General features: G+C 34.3%; 1 long non-coding RNA gene across 7 annotated transcripts in view; it reads right to left on the bottom strand.

The window, feature by feature from the left end:
- Window positions 1–18,588, bottom strand: part of LOC145676115 (uncharacterized) — a 357,332-nt gene that overhangs the window by 290,545 nt on the left and 48,199 nt on the right. For 4 of the 7 annotated variants that reach the window (XR_014129290.1, XR_014129294.1, XR_014129298.1 and 1 more), the window contains exon 2: window positions 13,042–13,246. The exons of 2 other annotated variants lie outside the window; for them this stretch is intronic. This is a non-coding gene — a long non-coding RNA (uncharacterized LOC145676115). Of the gene's footprint in view, window positions 1–13,041; window positions 13,247–18,588 lie in introns of those variants that run through there. One more of the 7 variants, XR_014129297.1, reaches the window with a different exon arrangement.

Here is an 18,588-nt window from a genome sequence, read left to right as displayed (position 1 = left end):
TGATTCGAGAAGCAAGCAACAATCGTGTGTACATCACATAAAGTAGTTTGGTTTCTATGGCGTAATACTTTCTCAATTAATATTGAACCCTGAAGTGGTGGTGCATAATTCACCACCATCGCTTTTAGTAGAGATATTAGAGTGAAGATGGAATATATATTCTTTGGTCATTTAATTGATTACATAAAAAGCAAAACTCTTCTCGCTATCTATAACTGTTTTTACACTATAGCTATCAACGTTGAAACTGGAAGTGGTTGATTTCTGCCACTTTCAATTTGAATAGAGAGTTAAAACAGATGATGATACCTATTCTTAGAACGTTAAAACTACTTTAAAAAAAACACTTCTCTGATGACTTCTTATCGTCTTTGCGTATGTATATCAATATTGAAACCTAGGGTTGGTATCGAGACGAGACTTAATACAGTCTCGTACTCGTCTCTGTTGACAAACAGTGGTCTCAGTCTCGGTCTCATCTCGAATCATAAATTACCGTATCGCTCTCGGTCTCCTCTCGTTCAACAAAGACTACATCAATCTCGATCTGTCTCGACGGCCAGAAATCAACTACTTCCGGTTTTAACGTTGATCGCTATAGAGTAAAAACGGTAATATATAGCGAGAAGCTGTTTTATGCAACGATCAATTAAGCGACCCAAGAATATATTCCGTCTACAATCTACTAAATTTTCTAAAACTGGAAGTAATAGAAATCTACTACCACTTCCGGTTTAATATTGAGGAATTATTACGTCATACAAGACCAAACTCCTCCACGTGGTGTACACATGACACTGCTACTTCTTTACGTCTATGTATTTCGTTTATGTATGCATCAGGAGCGTCATTCCAGATTTTGTTGGGGAGGGGCAATACCCTTGATATAAGTAAAATTTCGCGTTTTACACTGATTTCACCTAGGTACTATTCTATTAATAAAATCTATATAAATCTCAAACATACGGGGGGCAATTGCTCTTACCTGCCCCTGGTATGTATTTATGTATACGTATTGGGCACATCTATGTTATGAGTTGTAACGCTATTCAAAAATCCTATTACACTGAGGGCACCTTGAAGTGAAAAAGTTTGGGAAGCATTGTATATACAATATCATTAAGACACACTGCTATATGTTGTTTAAAATTACATCCAAAACAGCAGCGTCACTTGCTTTGGGGAAGAGAATGGGAGATCATCCACCGATGTAAGTACGGAGCGCTTTATCATTAGTATATAGTATAAATTTTTTAAAAAAAAATGTGAAACTCAGGTGGAGAGAGCAATTGCATTCCCTGAAAAAAAAAAAAAACGGACGTTATCCAAAATATATGGTGCGACGACAAAACTGTAATATATTCTCTTTTTCCATTAATATTCTAAAGAGTTACAGGGATACCTGGGTCAATTCCTAAAGGCGTCCGAAAAAAAAAAAAGACTTCAGAGTACCTTCTAAAAGATAACACAACGCAAAAGGTAATTCTGTTTCAATCTCTTTTCCTTGGCACTACTGGAGAAGATTATTTCCCAATAATTATAGAAATGATACTAATACACGGGAATATTTTAGAGATCCATGTGCACGATTAAAAAAAATCCTAAACCATAAAATTGGATGTATGAAAAGCATTGAATTCTTCCTACAAATTGATACTGATAAACTTTTCTGCAAGAGGAAAATATATCAATTAAGTAGATATTATAACTATTTAATTTTTCTAATCTGATCAAAATATAATTAAGCTTTTAATGGTTAATCGATCTTTCAATATTTGAGCAATGAAATCCGACAAGATGGCCACATGTAGTGATGATGACATTACCACGTTTAGATTATTCCAAGGAATACAGCCACGGAAGGGGAAGATTTGATTTGACAATCGCGTCGTGTGTAGCGTTGAGATTGAGAATAGTGATGACGCCAGCTTTGGAGTCTTGGAAGAGCAGACAGAGGGGCAAAGAATCTGTTTTTTTTTGGGGGGGGCAGCATTTTTTTATATACCAAAAAAAGATACTCCGGTTGCCGGTTAGGCTAAAGGAGACGGTAATGATGAGTAATGAATGAAATGGTGGAATGAAGAAAGTGGGAGGAAACGGGAGAACCCCGAGAAAACCCACGCACACGGTGTTTGTCCACCACAAAGTTCACTTGGCGGGGATCGAACCCGAGACCCCATGCACCAAAGGCACACGTGTTAAATACTATACCAGCGGATGTATAACATGGCTTTACATGAAATTCAATATGAACACTAACTAGGGAAGGTTGCGAAGTTACACTGTAACTTCATATCGATAGAGGGCCGCGGTGGCTCAGTGGTAGAGCGTTCACCTCTGGTGCTTGGGGTCCCGGGTTCGATCCCCGCCAAGTGAACTTTGTGGTGGACAAACACCGTGTGCGTGGGTTTTCTCGGGGTTCTCCCGTTTCCTCCCACTTTCTTCATTCCACCATTTCATTCATTACTGATCATTATCGTCTCCTTTAGCCTAACCGGCATAACCGTGGGACGTAAAACTCAAAGATTTCATTTTTTACATGGTCCGATTACATGAAGGCCCAGATGAAACTATATATGAGAGGTTCAGAGCACAAAGGAATTAACTCTAATTACCGAAATCGTGGGAAAAAGAGTAAAAGTTTATACGATAGCTTACTGGATATGAATCTTTAAAGCTATGAAAGGAGCTTCAAAGATCTCAAAGATGAAATATCCCAAAATGTTCTAAAAGTGGACTTTATTCCCTTGTGCACTGAATCATCATATGTTAGTCAATATATAAATCATAACGTACGTATGTCTGTATGTTTGTCTGTTATATAAATCTACACTCTTGAATCGTTTAAACGAAGTTTTGAAAGTAGCACTTGGGTCGACCTGACAGGGAAAGGACATGAACCTGTCAACGGGACTTCCTAATCAAACCTAGTCTATTCGATAAACAAAACAAAGATATGTTCATGCACAAAAAATTAGGTGCCATGGACACAATGGAGTAAATCCACGGGGCCCATTGACGCTGTTAGTAAAAAGAAAATCGTAGACTTGCAGTGAAATAGCTATTGCATCAATACTGTTCATTGGAAAGTCATGGTTTATAGTTCATTCTCTTCAGCATAAAACATTGCCTCTAACGTACTTGAACAGCGAAAGCTGGGAGAATTTCGGGAAAATTCCCTTCAGAAACCCATCCCATCAACTTTGGACCCCTCTGGACTGGCCCCGGGTAAAAGCACATAATCCAAATGTACCTGAAAAAATAGTATAGGAGATAAGAAATTTGTGTATCAAGTTTTATATTGATAGACGGAATAGATATGAGGGAAAAGCTTGTAGACCAGTACACGATTTACATTAATCGAAATTGGACCAGATCGTTTGATCGCCACGCGTAGTGATGTAATACGCATAATTTTGTAGGGAGGACTAACAAGTTAACCTGTTTTAGCAATCCTTACAAAATTATACGTATTACGTCGCTACACGTGACGATCAAACGCTAATCGTTGGCGATCAAACGTACAGTTTCCATCAATTTTGCCTCCATGGAGAGGTAAGAAGCTAACAGGTCACCGGTGATATCTTTGATCTTATCCATCTATTTCAAGTGATAGTTATAGATGCATAGGGTTGCCATATGTCCGTATTTTGTATGGACTGTTTGTATTTTTGGGTCCGTGTCCGTATCGTACAAAGTATGAAATACGAAAATGTATGTATTTGACAATTTTTGGAGCTGCCCGAAAATTTTCGAGTCGGGAATTGCTGAAATCTCGGGCGAAAAGAATTGTGTTTTCATTGTATAACTTAAAGATGTATTTTAGTTACTATTAATGAAGTAGGTTTTTCAAAAATGTCTCATTTTAGCATTCCAGGTTTTTTGGGTTAGATTTAATATACGTAATTTAATGGCATGATTTATTATATTTGTGTTAATGAAAACAAAAAATAAAACATGTTAGTTTCTAATAGTGTTTTAAGTATTACAGTAAACAATTGTGGGATAAGAACCTAAAAAGGTGATTTTTATGTAAGAAATTTCAAAATATTTCTTCTGTGTTTGGGCACCTTATCTTTGATGGGTTTTCAAGGCTTGTCCATATTGTGGATCAAAAAATTATGGCAACCCTACAGATACAGTGCTTTCAGATTTCATTATTGAATTTGCGTACTTGTTTGGAAGTCCGCTGTAGTTTCACAACGTGAAACGAAAATCATCTGTTTAATGCACAAAACAACTGGAAATGTTGTTTTTTCAATAAATTAAAAATGATGTATATTTTGACGATAAAAGAAGAGGAAGAATGTGAGATTATGTCACTTTTACGGAAGTTAATAATAATAAGGTACCAAGGAAGTTAGTGCAAGAAAAAAAAAACATATATAACTCTGAATGTGTGAGCATTTCACTAGTTAAGCTTTAGAAACTATCTCCTTTCCATATCCTACTATAAACATGATATTTCTCATGTGATTTGCCTGCTATGTATATGTTTTTATTAGTTTGAGAACGCAAATGCAAAAATAAAAGTGACGCGTTCGTTAGCACGGGAACAATCAAGTTTTAATTGCTTCTTATTTTTTTAAAGCTAATTCATTTCATGCTCTGTAGTTCACTATACCAGTCGTTTCAAGTTACAGGCAAGAATTAATAATAGGATTACTTCCCGTAGTAACTGAAGGACAATCGACTCTTTAATATATGGCAAAGAAATGTCATCGTGCTTAGACAATATGTGGAGGAAAAGAAAGCTTAAGTCATTACACACATTCATATGAGAGTTTTTATTCTCATATGCACACTGTACATAGTTTCTGCGGAAAGTACTCACCGGAAAGATAACACAGAAACGCTAAATATTTCCGTTGCGACGTAAAAATTTACCTTACCAATATGCATTGTGTATAGTCATATTTCTTCTTTTTTAATTAGATTTACGCAAATACAAGCTGGTAAATGTTGTATATGGATATTATGTTTATTTGGTTATGTTGCTCCTGATTTTATATTCATTATGTATATGCGTTACTACTGGTATTTTACATGTATATTTTTTTTTTGTAATTTAAACAATCAAATTCATGAATTTTTTTTCTTTATCGTTTCCTGTGTCTGTTTACGAAGTGAAAATGCAAAGAAATATTATTGCTTAAGTTTTTACTATTTTGTAGGGCCAATTACATAATTCATTACATATTAAATACCGGTAAGTATTTGTCCTTGAATAATAAAATTCATATTTCATGAATATACATGTGTGTGTACTTTTGCAATAATCATATGATGAAAGTGTTTTTGCTCATTTCACGAAAATGCAGAACTACTTCTTTAAAAAAAATCTTCAAACCAAAACAAGATAGAAAGTTCCACAACATTATTCGGTTTAATTACAAACTAATATATCTTATTGAGTTAAATAAAATGGTATAGGCCCTACGTGAATGTAAAAGCTCATATATAGTCTCTCGGAGAAAATGGAGAGAAACCAGTTAATTTTTAACCTTAAAAATTCATGCTGTTTGAGAATTATACCATACTTGTCGAAATGAAACTGAAATAAATCCTCATCGAGCTTTGTTAGAGTCCATTTTCGAAATAAAATGATTAGAAAAATTGCTAAACCAATTTTCGAGATAAAACTGTACGAAAATCGTTACGTCAATTTTCGAGGAAAGGTCGAGTAAGAGTAAAAGGAATTATCGTGTTATTCATTTTCGAGATGATAATAATAATAATCATTATAAGTATTCTACCCAGGTATCTAACAGTAGACACCTATTTTATTTTCTCTCTTTCTACTTCTTATTTGAGACCAATGATTGGGGGCCACGGTGTTTCAGCTGGTGATTGTTATTTGAAAATCAGTCTATGAAGTTCATTTGTTCCTATATTACAGACGTTTTATTTTTCTGCCATTTCTAAATGTGATCATTGCTTCATTATGAAAGTGGGTTTTATCAATGAGAATTAGTAATTACTTGAATTATTAGTAATTATAAATAGAATGAAAATTAAGAGCCGATTGAGTGAATTTGGGCTCTGGTGAAACAGAGTTGCAAAAAGAAATAGTTCATTTATTTCGGATGTAGAAGGACTTACGCATGAGGATATAGAGTTACATGAGAAGATTGGATGGCTTGTGTGAAGCATGTCGTGAAGCTCTAGTAAGAAGACTTTCAGAAGGAGAAAGTGCGGATCGAGAGAACTAAATCTGTTGGTGTCAATCTGCAGAACAACAGTTCTTAAGAAGAGATAGAATCTGAAAGTGAGAACGATTGACTAGATGCTCAGATTGCGAAAAAAAAGACATATAAGTGTTTTTATTTATATTTCATGAAATTAAATTAAATTCTTAATTCAACATCTCACGGATATGACCTCTAGGCTGGTGGTTCTCAAAGTGGGGACCACGGGACTTAACCAGGGGTCCGCGACACCTAAAAATTGAAAAGTGTAATAAAATGGAACTCACAGCTGTTACGCAAAAAGTATTTTTATGATTAAGAATATGCAGCTATGGGCAGTACAAGTACAGAACAATAGCTATTCATCATTTCCAGTGCTCAAGAATTTCATTGATTCTTCAGGGGGGAAAACTCTGTACTGCAAGGCACAAAACATCTGTAGAACACTTGAAAGCATTGGCTGCAAGTTTTCGAGAATATTTCCCTGTCCCACAACCTGGTAAAAGTTGGATTGAAAATCCTTTCACTAATGAAGAAATCCACTACATACAGGGTATAAATCTCTAACACAGAACTAGAACAGCTATTGGAACTATGCTGCGATACTTCATGAAAAAAACGTTTTCAAAGAAAATAAACTTTGTAGCTTTTGGTTGCGTGTGCGCTGTGAGTATGAGTGTTGTCTAGAAAGGCATTGCAACATTTGATGACTTCCCCTACTATTTACTTTTGTGAGCAGATCTTTTCTGCTCTTTGCAGTATTAAAATCTTAAAGCGAAATCGTCTTAATGTGAAATCGGATCTAAGATGGATGGTGACAAAACTTATTCCAGATTTCAATGAAATAATGGAAAAACTAAGAATTTCATTCCTCACATTAGTGACCCCACCCTTGAGAACATTGTTTATCAAGTAGATTTCTTAAAAAGACATTGATTTTGTGTTTTGAAAGTTACTGCATTTTCAATTCAAATTTCGTTCACGATTAAACAATCATGCATCTTTAGAATAAATTACTTACTGTATTATTTTTTTTTTTTTTTGGTCTTTCTTTTGTCAGTGGTAATTCTAATCAGTACATTTTTTAATACCATATGAAATTTCAGATAGCATTGCAAAAAGGTCCGCAGATCACTTTCCGAATGAACAGGGGCTGCAGCCCAACTATCAATCTATCATCAACTGCAGCCCAAACACGAAACTTTTGCATAACGTAATTTGATTGGTTTCAAGAAACATCCACGCTATGCAAAACAGCGTTGTTCGAGTTCTATTTACAATGGGTTTTAATTGAATTCGTACATAATAACAATAAACAAGTTTAAAAGTAAAAGATGAAGCAATGTCAAGTGTACACCATGTGAAGGAGTTTCGTTTATATAACGTAATATTTTGATAGCCTACCACTTCCGGTTTTAGTAAAATAGATTAGAGTGCAGATGGAATATATTCTTGGGATGCTTAATTGATTGCTCTAATTATCAGTCTCTTTAGCTTACATTAACTATCATGGGACGTTAAACTAAAGAAAAAATAACACATCATTTTATTTTGGAGTTTAATGTCTCACGATTCTGCACCGAGGATAAGGGAGAAATGATGATGAGATGGATGATGTTGGTGGAATGAAGGATAATCCCGAGAAAACCCACAAACATGGTGTTTGTTCACCACGAAGTTCACTTGGCGAGAGATAGGATCGAAGCAGGAATCCCACCAAGCAGAGGTGAAGCTCTACTACTCAACCCTATACTTACATTTTGTATGTTGTTACTGACACTGCAGTAATTGTGTTCTACAATCTGTTGTGTCTTGTAATATATATATGATTTAATTACTCTATACTTCTGACTTAATAACTCTTGAACCGATCTCGATCAAATTTTTAGCATAGAATGAGGTTCGGGTCTGGGATGGTTTTATTATTTCATTTTGACGGTGAAACTTGATCGAAAATGACCGATATTAGTGTCGCATCTATAGTTTTCAGGGTTGCTGAGATGAACAGTGACACTTCCAATGCCATTTAAATCCAAATTCCAACTTGGGGGACGGGGAGTATGTAAAAATCATCGAAAATGACTGATATCAGACAGCACTTAAGCAATAGTAAAAAGTAGAGATGCAAGGGCTCGGAAAAAACCGGCTTTTTTGAAAAAAAAAACTCGGTTTTTTCTGCTTCGTTTTTTTGCTAGGGAAGTTTTGAGCTTTTTTCAAAATTCTGCTTTAAATTGATAAAGCAGACTTTGTTTCGTTTCTCTGTAACACAAAAAGTCATTTAATTAGTGGTTGATGCTGATAATAATATAAAACCTCGAAAATAAACTATGAATTTCGAAAAGATATTTCAAACAATTTTTCTTCAACATATTTACATTATGAATTCCCCAGGATTAACCAATGAATATAATAAGAATTGTTTAACCTCCTATATACAAAAGTAAGCAGAGTTGGCAAGAACCATGGTTGTTTTTGAAAATGCAAAAAACCCGTTTTTGGGGGATGTTTAAACCAGGCTTTTTTGATTTAGATTTTTTGCTTTATGTATTTATATTACATGTTCACAGAAATGATTTTGTTTCGCCTTGGTGTTATTATGCAACATCGGGGTTATGCCGGAAGAACTCCCATAAGCTTAAAGAAGTCCGATCAGTAAATTTCTTAAATTGAAAATCTCCCGCCCTAGCCATCGAGAAAATCACGTCATTACTTGAAATGTAAGACAATAACGGGAAAATCCTGTTATTGCTTTGCATGTAAAATTCAAAGGTCAATGTATCATAATCAGTACGCTAAAACTGAGGTATTAAATTACAAATTTAGTATGTAGATACCATTGAAAATCCAATCGAAGCTAATGTTGGAAGCTACGTAGGCAATCGATAAATTTTGCCAATTTCTATCAATATATTTAAGCAATCTTGGCTTCTTTATAAAACAACAGGCATTCAGGCATGCAGAAATATACAATTTGGTTTCGTTTCGTATATTTAGGCTTAACATCCTTACGAAATACCGAGGTTATCAAGGAGAAGACTTTCGCTTAAACTGACATCCGAACCAATACTTGGTTTACGCATGAAAGAAGGGTTGTGGTTCGACCGAGAATTGAACATGGGGCACCTTGATTAAAAGGTGAAAGGGAAATAAAACTATTGCAGGTGGTTTGATATCTGGAAACGTCACCATGAAGTTCACACGATTCGCATTTTTCATTCTTTCTAATTTTTTTTTTTGGCTTAAACCAGTTATTAAAAAAAAAGTTGGTGTAAACCAGGCAACCCTAAAAGTAAACACTTCTTTTTAAAAAAATAGACAAATAACTAGCAAAATAGTATGTAGCATTTTTACTTCAAAATATTCCATACCCTCTTTTTGAAACAAAATAAAATTAAAGTAAAACATAAGAGAAATACTTAGATTTATATGATACACTTAAAGGCTGCACATCTAGAGCTTTTGGTTCTGTATATTCTTGAAATTCTACAGTTTAGTTTTATATAACCACTATCACAGTTTACCCAATCCTCAAGTTTTCTGAATTTTTAACAAGAGGGATTCAACATATCATTACGGAACTCCCCCCCCCCTCCAATAAAAAAGGACTTCGGAATATATTTAAGTGAAGCTAAATACAACTGCACAACAAACATGACTGAGTGATTAGCTTTTACGCTTCTATCGCGAAGTCCGGGATTCAACCAGCATTCGACCATTCTGACAAAGCTTTTCTTCATTCCATCTGTGAATGTAGAAATAGTGCGTGTGCTGTGAGTTGGCCGACTTCCTTTCTTATTGTTTTGAAATCGTTATTATTACTAATTACCAGCAGTGACGGTTTTGCGAAGGTTAGGGGGACGGTTCTGAAGCCCGTTCCCCAAAGTTACGGAATGTCTGCAACAAACGAAATATCTATTAGTTATGCCTTTACTCATAAACTTTAAGCTCCCATCAAATAAAAATTACGAGTGTTTAGAAAAACTAAACATTAGTAAGAAAATCCCTTCCCAAAATACTTTTCTAAATCCGCCACTGATTCTCAGTATAAAATGATTTTTAAGGTTGTATCCGGAAAATTATTGCTAAACATATAAACGAAACGAAATATTAGTTATGCCTGTACTCATAAACTTCAAGCACCTCCCAAATAAAATTAGGACTTTTTAGGAAACGAAACAATCAGAAAAACCCCCCTAAAGTATTTTTCTAGATCCGCTACTGATTATTTGTATAAATTGGTATTCAAGGTTGTGTCCGGAAAATCACTTCACAGCTACAGTATAACAGAAATGTGGAAGTACGGCTTGACAATATATTGAAAAACGTACGCTTTGACGGATAAATAGAAAAACGGGCAAGTTTAACTTTTGCGCTAAAAGCTAGAGTACTAAAAGCCCTTAGAAATGAAACACGGATGACAAACTAAAATGAACTAGAGAAGAAAAAAGATGTCGATAACTCAAAAGTTAAAATAAAGTTAAATAGCCTCTAAAATTGCCCTCAAATACTACATTCTTCATGTTAGCTTTAATTTGTAAAACATGTGCTCCATCCATCTTAATCATCTTAATGGTGAATTTCAGAGCGAAATATCGCATTTAGGTCATGGAATTCTTATCTAACTATAGAATATACTAGAAGAAAGCTATTTAGATAGAAAAATCATGAAAATGAAAAAGGCCAAAATTTCCAAAATTCTCGTTTTTTTCCCAAAAAGCCGGCTTTTTATGTGAAAAAAAACCATCGATTCAAAAAAGCCGTCTTTTTTGCATCTCTAGTAAAAAGTGACTGACTATTGGAACATATTACTAATTTTTCTTATCTTAACCCACCGAAGCTTGTAATTAACGCTGTACAACTATAAAATACTAAAATTTATATGAAAAATATCCAACCTTTTACATTTTTCTTTTGAAAGATTTCTAAGGTTACAGTAGTTATCTGTGTGAAAACAGTATTTTGAACATCAAAATTATTTAATTTCGAATATTAAGTCCTGAGATAAATGCTTCATGTTTTTCGTTCATCAAAATATTATGTATAAAAATGACCTAACGCCTGAAGCGATTGCATATTAATTACGTACTTTTGCATCTTGTGTCTTATAGCGAAATTGTGTAACTTTTAAATTACTTGGTAGCATTCTTTGTTTGAAAAAACAAAATAAAGCTTAAATTATCATTAAATAAGAACAGTAGTAAGAAAATGAATTGTTTCCACGTTTTGACCTTGTTTTTGTCAGTTTCCTGTTATTATCGTTTCATTTTTTTTTAAAAAAAAAAGAAAAAGACATTATTTTAAAAGCTTGTTAACAAGAAAAATCAATCGTCATTTGTTTTTGTTTTGTTCACGTTTATTAATGTTCAAGAGCATGACTTCTTAAACATGGTGTATGGCTTCGTAATGACTATTTTTTATTTCTTTTATCTTTTCTTTTTCTTTCTTTATTTGTTCGTATTTATAACAAAGTCTGTATCAAGGACAAGTTCTTTCTTTTATGTTTCAATGCGTACAGACATACAATACATAATGATCTTCCGTAACATGTATATATTAGCCCTAAGTTCGTTATTTCAGAATTTCTGTAACTAATTAAAACATAGTTTACTCACTAAATGTTCAATGATGACACTCAAGATAAAATATATTTAAATTGATGTATTTTCCGAAGATTTTCTGCATTTATCTTTTAATTTTACAAAATTACTTCTTTATAGTTGAAATGGCTTCTTTACCTATTATATCAGAACTGTCTAGAAAAAGAAACATGTTTATACATGTCTGACCACAAAATTTAAAAATTAAATGTTCAGGTCTTTCCATAAAGAGAAATGATATCATACGATACGGGCTGTTGTCCATATCAACATATACATTATAAATGTTATCGTTGTACTCCTTAGAGATTATTAATATCAACAAAACAAAGAACAAAAAATAACTATATAAAAACAAATTTCCCTTTCAGTTTTCTTCAGCTTTAAAATGAAATAAAGAGTAGTGTAAATCAGCGTTTTTCAACCTGAGTTTCGCGGATCCCGAAGGTCCATCAGATTACTTTTATTAAACTTTATCTTACCATCTTGATTACACCTGGGATATTTATGATGTATGATACATTACCTACGTTTCAAGAGATTGAGAATAGAATGCCAACAGATAAGAAGATACAACAAAATTTCCAATCTGGTCTGAAAGATGCATCATCCATCACATTCAGTGTTGAACTCATATTAAACTTAACTGATATGCTTGTATTTTTTTCGAATACCTCCGTTTATACCAGTATTGGAGTCATAAATGACGCATTTAGTGTTGTAAAATTGTAATTTATTATTTCATTTTTATGATATGTTAAATATATTTTTTAAAAAAATCATTCTTCATTTCATGGAGGGCTGCAGAGAATTAATAGTCGCTACAAGAGGTTCACGACACAAGAAAAATTGAAAAACTATGGACTATGGTAATAACTTATTAAAGACAATTAAATATAGACTCTATAACTAAAAAGTAAAATATACATTGTTTTTTCGGCTTTTTAGCATATGCTAAATGTTGAGCAATTGAGGCTGTTGATGATTGATAAATCTTGTATACAAGAATTAAGATATAAATTCGTTTTAAGAGTTAATTTTCTTTCCTTAGCTTGTAGCGATAAAATCGTTCTTCTCTTAGCTTGTAACCATAAAATTGTTCTTCCCTTAGCTTGTAGCGATAAAATAGTTCTTCCATTAACGTGTAGCGATAAAATAGTTCTTCCCTTAGCTTGTAGCGATAAAATTGTTCTTCCATTAGCTTGTAGCGTTAAAATTGTTCTTTTATTAGCTTATAGCGATAAAATAGTTCTTACCTTAGCTTGTAGCTATAAAATTGTTCTTCCATTAGCTTGTAGTGGGGGCATGATGGCTCAGTGGTGGACGGTGGGTGTAGCCGAGCGGTCTGAAGCGTTAAGCTGATAATCGTGAGGTGAAACCTATTGGGAGTTTGAATCCCTCTGTGGAATTTTAACTGTTCTTGATGTTTCTGTGTTCATGTTCCTGTTGAGTCTAGTAGTTCTGAAAAGTTGTAGAAGTAGAAAATAAGTCAGGAAGTGCTTTTTAAAGTGATGGAGCGCTTACCTCCGAAGCGTAGGGTCCCTGGTTCGATCCTCGTCAAGTAAGCTTATAGTGGACAACATCGTGCCCGTGGGTTTTCTCGAGGGTGCTTCTGTTTCCTCCCACTTTCTAATTGCACCAATTTTTCCATAATCATTCACTTGACGTAATCATGGTCTCCCTTAGCCTAAATGGCATAATCTAGGACGTTAAACTCAAAGATTTCATCTCATTTTTTTTTCAAGATTTCATTTTTTTTCACTTGTTATGCACTTATTGGATAACTTGAAGTCAGTAAAGAATATTTAAAAATGTGGAAAGTAAGTCAGATAGTATACGGATTGTTACTAAATACAACCAAATAACTGTTTCGAAACCTTTTATTATAGATTAGAAATTTGGGTGCGCATTTTATGACGTTACAACTATCGGACAAGGAAAATACTTTTTATTAGTAAATTTAGTAGTACTGTATTTCGCAGACACTACTTTTTTTTGTGTGTGTGTGGGGGGGCGTTTGTGTGTGTTCTTCATTCTCTTTATATCACTAAAATCCAACAAGTGGGGGATAATTTAGCGATGATCCTCAAATAAATAAATTTTATGTAGATTCGTAAACGAAGTCTTGTTAGTAGCTAGAAGCAACTCATATTTATGCCAAGTGACATTTTTAAAAAAAAATCATTTTTTAAAAAAAATTCTTACTTTCGCGATGTAATATCTCCATGGAAGAAGGACTAATTTGGAAGTCACGAATTACTCTCCCTCTTTCCCGCTTCTGCCCGCATACTACATATAATTCTCACGCATTCTTCTTCTCGTTCCCCATTTATGTTTATTTTGCTCACCGGCAACGCAACTACTTCTTGTTTTAAAGCGTCCTTGACGAAGTTGGATCATTTGCAGAATTGCATTACATTTACTCTACTTTTATATTCTCTCCCTCTTTCTCTCTTTTCTTTCTTTTTCTTTTTTACTTATTTTTTTGAACATTTTCAAACTAGTAATGAAACTCTATTACTCATGGTTGCAAACTTTAGATACTCAAATATAATTATACTATATATTATGCACTCTCATGCAAAGAATAAACAAGCTTCGGAATTTTCAAAGACTTTAAAAAGTTCGTTACTGAATTCTCTATGTCTCTCTGTATGGAATTTTTCGAGTCACTCTTACCGTTCCCGGGATATTGGCCCAAAATGTTCCGATTTCGGGAAATTTAAGGAGCAACTTACCTCGGGAACCGTAAGTCATAGAGAGATTATATTTGTGTTGATCAATACCTAAAAGGATGGTGAACATTTTGGTACCAAGTAGTAACCGGTGGGCACTGGCCTATTGGCCACCGTTCTGAGATATTGGTCCAAAATGTTCCGATTTCGGGAGATTTAATGAGCTATATCTCGGGAACCGTAAGTCATAGAGAGATCGTATTGGTGTTGATCAATACCTAAGAGTATGAACATTTGGTACCAAATAGTAACCGGTGGCCACCATTCCATAGATATTGGCTCATATAGCCTCGCTGCTGAAAGGGACGCTAAACTATAATCCATAGATATTGGACAAAAAAGTTCGAATTTCTGGAGTTTTAAGAAGCCATATCTCGGGAACCGTAAGTCATAGAGAGATGATATTTTGCGAACTTTTCAATTTTGAGCATGTATCTTCGTAAAGCAATATATCCGTAGAACTTTTTAACAGAACTCGTAAACAAAACACGTGGAAAAAATTTAATACTTAAGGAAATTATAAATGGATATATATATAACAAGAATTGTTTAATGAGTATAATTTAAAAAGTACATCAGAACAATTGTTATAAACCTTGTAGAAGTTAATAAGAAAAAATAATTCTTTTAAAGTTGGTTACTCTTGGAGCACTCTTAACTGGTTAAATATTAATATTTGAACGTGTACATGTAATTGATACTTATTTCTTCTAATTTTTCTTCTAGTTTCTTTTTCGATATGAGCGGCCCCGGCGAACATAATGTTAAGCGCCACTTCAGGTAAAATTGAGTTATTGAGTGGAATGGATTCCACTGAACAGTATGTAGGTATGGAAATGTGCCTGTAGATAAGCAGGAAATTGCTTGGTATGAATCAGTGCATTGAATTATAATGGGAAAGTTGACCTCCTCCGGTTTACTTGCAAGTTAGAAAAGTGTAACATACCATTATGTCCCCCCCCCCCCAAGCCGTTCATATATACAGGGTGTTACACAAATGTGTCACAATATTTTTGGAATAGATTCCTGACATCAAAATAACAAAAATGTTCATATGGATCTGTGCTCAAAAGTGGATAGTTTCGGAGTTATAGGGTGCCGAAAACGTGAAATAACTGAATTTTAGAAGTTCATAGCTCCACTACTATGGGACCTATCGTAGTCGGGCCAAGGCATCACTGAGGAACTGGTATGTGAACTATCCAAATATCCATATTTAAGAATATTCTAGTACTTGCACATCAAGTTTTAGTGAGATAGATGGAGAGTGATCAAATACTCTCAAACAGCCTCTCTAAAACGATTATGCAAGTACCGAGGCTCTAAAAGATGGATATTTGGGTAGTTCACGTACTAGTTCCTCAGTGATGTCTTGGTCCTATAGTAGTGGAACTATGGACATTTAATTTTTTTTCATGTTTTTGGCATCCTATAACTACCAAACTATGCATTTCTAACCACACGTCCATATGAACTTTTCTTCTTATTTTGATGTGAGGAATCTATTCTCAAAATAATGTGAATTTTTTTGTAATACCCTATATATATATATAATGATAACTTGAGTCATGAGGATCAAAATGCTTACAATATCATAAGTCTTGAGTAATACGATACAGTATGTAACAAGAGAGCGAATTCTATTTGCACTAACTATACATTGTTCAGCGTAAGCTCTAAACTCCGATAAACAAAATATTTGTATCCTTCCGCTTGTCACAAATACGATTGGCTAATGATGTTTCACTCCCACTCCCCACGGGGAGGAGCAAATTATACACGTGCATTTTGATAATACTGTCTCGTGTTGTCCAGATACTTACAACAGCATAGTGTTTATTTCTATTGTTTCATTAGTCACACTCGATTGCAGTATTATTAGATAATCCGTATTATATTTTTGTCATGTATAATAATATAGCAGTTTTATATGAAGCTTCATAGTAAAAGTAATAATGCAATCACATGAACTATTTTGCGGAGGAGTACAAGCGTCGGTAGGACAACAGCAAATCAGCGAGATTTAGTTTCACGTGGCTTTGTTTATCGCAGTTTAGAGCTTACGCCGAATAATGTATAGTTGGTAGCAAAAACAACCTATTTGGCTCATGAACATACAGCAGCATAACGAACAAATACGGTGAGACGTTACAAGAAATACTCAAAATGTACACTATTTACACGAATGGATACTCAGCCCAGTACCACATAGAATCACATGCACTGCAAAACTCCTGGTGTTCTCCAAATTATCGTACCCGATAGACCAGTAGCACTTCAATACAGCGCAATGGCATTGTGCATACGAGCACTTTCATATGTCACCATACATAGAAATCACGGGTAATATATTTTTGATGACTGAGCGAGCCACTTCTTCAGACCTCAATTACGTACGTCTATGACAGGGTGCCAATATACATGTACTAGACGTACACGTTCCACACAGTGATTGTGACACATATGTGGCGGATTATTCCAATCTCTTTTCGTTACGTATTTTACTAGGCCTTTCATAGCTTCACACATTGGAAAAAGAAAATTAAAATTTCACACATTAATCGCCATGAGACATCAACGCTATGCCTCACTGTTATAAATTTGTGCCATGTGGCACTTATGGATGCCTCGCACTTTTTTGTTTTCGAAGATTGTACACATGCAGTACACAGAATCGGTCCAAATAAAATTAGAAAAATCAAAATTACGTTTGGGCCCCAGGGATAGAGTTTTTGCTAATACATTGTGACAGTTAAAGGGTTAGTATGTTGGATATATTTTGACAATCTTATCCTCTGTCTCTCTTTCTTTGCTTTTTGATACTACTTGCGACTTATTGATTGTGCACGTATTTTTGAGACACCCTGTATCTTCTTACCCGAGCCTTGGACGACTTATGTTATGAATATTCGTAATCATCAGAATCCAAGGAATCATTCGTTAATATACACATACATTTTTCTTAAGTTAATGTGCCATGAGTATGTACCGATGGTAAGGGAGATCTTGATGGGGCGATGATGATGATAGTGGATTAATAAAAGTTGGAGGAAATGGGAGAAGCACGTGAAAATCCACGTACATGGTGTTTGCTTGGCGAGAACTAGGATCGAACCAGGAATCTCACGTACCAGAGGTAAGTGCTCTAAATATATGCATACTCGTAATATTGTTAGTAAAACTGATTAACTAACTAACTAATTAGCTCTATGACCTATGGAACGTGGAGGTTCAGTGCCGCGTTTACGAAAGCTATCCATTGACTTCTGTCCTCAACCAAATTGATCCAGTTTCTAATTTGTATTCCTAATTCTGCAACATCCATCTTAATGTTGTCCTCCCATCTGCATCTAGGTGTTCCTAATGGTCGTTTTTCGATTGGATTTCTACTTTGAAAGCGTTCCTAGTTTCTTCCATTCTGGCTACATGACCTGTCCATCTGAGCTTCCTAAATTTGTTGGTAAAAATGCTTGGTAAACTGTATAAATTATGTAGTTCCTCGTTATGAAGTTACCGCAATTCCCCATTCTCCATTCGAGTTTCTTTTGGGTCCGAATATTCGTCTCAGGATCTTATTCTCAAATATTTTCAGTCTACGCTCTTCCCTCAGAGTAAGCGACCATGCTTCGCAACCGTACAGAACAACAGGCATGATTATCGTTATATATATATATATATATATATATATATATATATATATATATATATATATATATATATATATATATATATATATATATATATATATATAACGATATAGATATTAAGCTTCAAATTCCTCAATAGAATTCGCGACGACAAAAGATTTCGAACTGAATATTAACACGAATTCCCTGCTTTTAGTTGACATTTAATTTCTTCATGAATATGGTATTGGTCTGTTAATATTGATCCTAGATATTTGAAAGTATCCCTTTATCGAAAGTATTATTTGACATTTTAACACATCCATCATATGCAGTATTACGATTCCGACGAACTTCCATATATATAGTTTTCGCTGCATTTACTTCTAACCCACGTCTCTGCAAGTGTTTAATGAGACCTCTGCATTTTCTTGTATTGTTT

This window comes from Thermobia domestica, chromosome 18 (assembly GCF_964235325.1).
Source record: "Thermobia domestica chromosome 18, izTheDome1.hap1.1, whole genome shotgun sequence".
Taxonomy (NCBI): Eukaryota; Metazoa; Arthropoda; class Insecta; order Zygentoma; family Lepismatidae; genus Thermobia; species Thermobia domestica.
Note: the sequence above shows the minus strand (reverse complement) of the source record. Positions and strands in the feature narration are given on the sequence as shown.